The sequence below is a fragment of the Echinops telfairi genome, unplaced genomic scaffold, assembly GCF_000313985.2.
Source record: "Echinops telfairi isolate 266 unplaced genomic scaffold, ASM31398v2 ScPeMD7_26;HRSCAF=91, whole genome shotgun sequence".
Classification (NCBI taxonomy): domain Eukaryota; kingdom Metazoa; phylum Chordata; class Mammalia; order Afrosoricida; family Tenrecidae; genus Echinops; species Echinops telfairi.
In genome coordinates, this window is record NW_022103923.1 from 3,188,532 (window position 1) to 3,191,809 (window position 3,278).

The 3,278-nt window shown below is 47.5% G+C and overlaps 1 pseudogene; it reads left to right on the forward strand.

The window, feature by feature from the left end:
• The first annotated feature begins 853 nt into the window (after window positions 1-853).
• LOC101652141 overlaps window positions 854-3,278 on the forward strand; it is a 90,522-nt pseudogene continuing 88,097 nt past the window's right edge.

Sequence of the window (3,278 nt, forward strand, 5' to 3'; positions counted from 1 at the left end):
CTCCATTCTTGTTTGTTTCGCACAAAGGCCTCATCATGCTTGGTTGACTGATGGTTCTGCCTGACATGTAGGAACTACTGAAAAGTGGACAGCAGCAGCACTACAGCCCCTTTCTGGGACCTCTGGGAAGGACAATCCTCTCAATGGGCAGACCTTCGAGCAGTGTCCCTGGTTGCCCATTTTGCTAGAAAGAAGAAATCGCCAAATGTGACACTGGGTTGTGGTCAATGGCTTGGCTGGATGGTCAGGGACTTGGGATTGGAAAATTGATGACAAGAAGGGGTGGGATGAGTGGGATGAGAAAGTGAAGCTATTTGCGTCTCAAGTGAATGCTCACTTGCGTTACCTCAGCAGCGGAGGGTTTTAACCATCAATTGCATGTGATGACACATTCCGTGCAAACTAGTCCTCTTTCCCCAGCCATCCACGTCTTTGCCCAATAGGCACATAGACCAAGGAACCCTGGTGGCAGGGAAGGAGGTTATGTGTAGGCTCAGCAATATTCACTCATCAAAGCTGACTTAGCTACTGCCACTGAGTGTCCAATCTGCCAGCAGCAGAAGGCGAGATATGGGATCATTCCTAGGGAAAATCAACCAGCAATCTAGTGGCGAGTTGCTCGCATAGGACCACTTTCATCATTCTGCTCTTATTGGAAGCGACACGTGTTCTGATGATGGATTTGCCTTCCCTGCATGCAACGCTTCTGCCCAAACTACCATCCATGGATGCATAGAAGGCCTTCTCCGTCAACATAGTATCCCACACAACATTGCCTCAGATCAGCGGACTGACGTCATAACAAAAGAAGTGCATCAATCGGGCCAGGCTCATGTAATGTACCGGTCTTACCATGTTTTCTACCATCCTGAAGCAGCTGGCTCGAAAGAACGCTGGCATGATCCACAAACATAACTACAGTACCAGGTAGGTGACCATATTTTTCAGAGCCGAGACAATGTTCTCCAGGAAGCTGTACTACTCTAAAGCGGCTTCCAAGATATGGTGCCATTTCTCCAATAGCCAGGATTCGTGGGTTCGAGAATCAAGGGGTGGGAATCAGAGTGGTGCCGCTCACTTGTACCTAATGACCCACTCCTATCACTTGCGCTCCCTGTCCCTGTGACCCTATGATCTACTGGTCGAGAGGTCTTAGTTCCAAAGGGAGGAATACTCCCTCCCACTTGGAGACGCAGAACTGGCTCCATTGAGCTGAGCTGAAGCATGCCCTTCAGCCACGTTGGACTCCTCATGCCTTTGGATGAACAGGCAAAAAGGGGAATTGCTGTATTGGGTGGTGTGGTTGATCCTGATTACCAAAAGGAAATGAGGCTGACATGCATAATGGAGGTTAAGAAGAATATGTGTGGAACCCAGGAAATTCCTTAGGACATCTCTTAGTACCACCATGCTTGGTGGCTAGAGTTAATGGTAAACCACAGCAAGCCAAGGCAGACATGACTACTAATGGGCCAGATCCTTCAGGAATGAAGACACTAAGTAAAGAGCTACAACCAGCTGAAGTGCTTGCTGATGGCAAAAGATATACAAAGTGAGTGGTGGAAGAAAGTCATTCTAATGATCAGCTATAGCCACACAATCAGTTGCAGAAACAAGGACTGTAATTTTTCATGAGCATTTCCTCGTATATGAGCATTAGATGTTTTTCTTTGGGGGCCATAAGATGTAAATGGGGCTAATGCATTTGGGGTTGCACATGTGTTAGGAGTATCACATTTGCCACAAGTATGACTGTAGAATTTTCTCTATTTAGAGAGTTTGATTTAAGCAGGTGTGAAGTAGATGAGAGGTGGACTATGATGGTTCAGGCTGTGTGTCTTGGCGAGACCACAAGTCTCAGCAGTTTGGCAATGATGATGAGCACTGATATAAAGTAATCACTTCCACAGTAAGATCTGCTATGAGAAGCCAATACATTGAAAAGGAATTTCTTCTGCTCTGTGGCCTGCTTACGCTCTGGAAATGTTTGCTTGCTTTTTGCTGAATCTGCATCCAGAATCTGACTCCAGCCAATCCTGGGAGTCATCAGCAGCCTCCCATGTTCCTTGTCAACTTTGGAGTCAGTCACCTCTGCAGCCAGCAGCCTGATGTCTAACCTGTTGATCTTGGGTTCATCAGCCCTGCAGCTACATGGATCAGGCAAAGCCTTCGGCTTGATATCTGACTTATGGACTTGGGATCTGCCAGCCTCTACAATTGTCTGAGCCATTTCCTTGATATAACCTCTCTCTATATACATATATAAGCCAAGCTTCGCTTCTTCACTTCTCTAGAGCACATAGCTTCAGGCCTTGTTTTCCTTTGGTCCATCTCTCTTGCCTTTCTCTCAGCCACTGTACCTGATAGTCCTCTGCCAACTTGGGGGTCCCAGCTAGAGGCTGTGCTGAACAACTCCTCTCCACCTTGAAGTTGTGCAGCCTCTCCCCATCCCCCTACCTGACAGGTGGCAGGTTGTGCTGCACAACCCCCAGTCCTGCTCTGACAGGCTGGTAGGCAGACACTCGGGCTTTGGGAAACCCTGAACTCTGCTCCCCATGCAAACAGAAAACAACACTTATGGATTGAGTATTCTGAATTTTTGTGGCTATGGGTCAGTTTGGACTCAATGACATTGAGTTTGTTTTCCTCCCAAGCCTTCACAATGATCTCTCCTATAGACTTCCTGGATTTCATTCATTCTGTCAGCAGTAGACAGTGACCCACTCTCTCCAGCTGCTGGAGGCTGGTGCAAGTCCTGCACCAAGAATCTAGGAGAACCCAGAATTAGGTAGATGGAGACCAACACCCATAAAACTATGGGGATGCAATATAATGCTCTAAATGATGATTGCTTAAGGAAGAGCCCTGCAGGGTTCACTGTTGATGCCCGCCCCCACCCCTGCCACCATGCCCTCCAAACACCTTAGTTTACCTGCAGTCATAATGGGCAGTTCTCACACACACACACACAACACCTTCCCACCTCAACTGCCAGCCTCTCTCTGCCTCTCTGCCTTGGGGTTTCTTCCAGAAGGGGCAGAGCCAACCACATAATGAGCAGGATCAAGTGGAAATGAAAATGTGGGGTCTCTTGTTCATAAAGCAAAAAATAAAACAAGTTCTCTCTTCTCTCTCTCTCTTTCTCTCTCTGTCTGTCTCTGCTTTTTAAATTTTGCTATTTAATTTAGTGTTGCCTTGGACCATGGGATTCTCACAGGTCAAGTGCTAATCCTCACTAGAGTCCTGCCCTACAAACTGACAGCCAGTCCCAGGACACC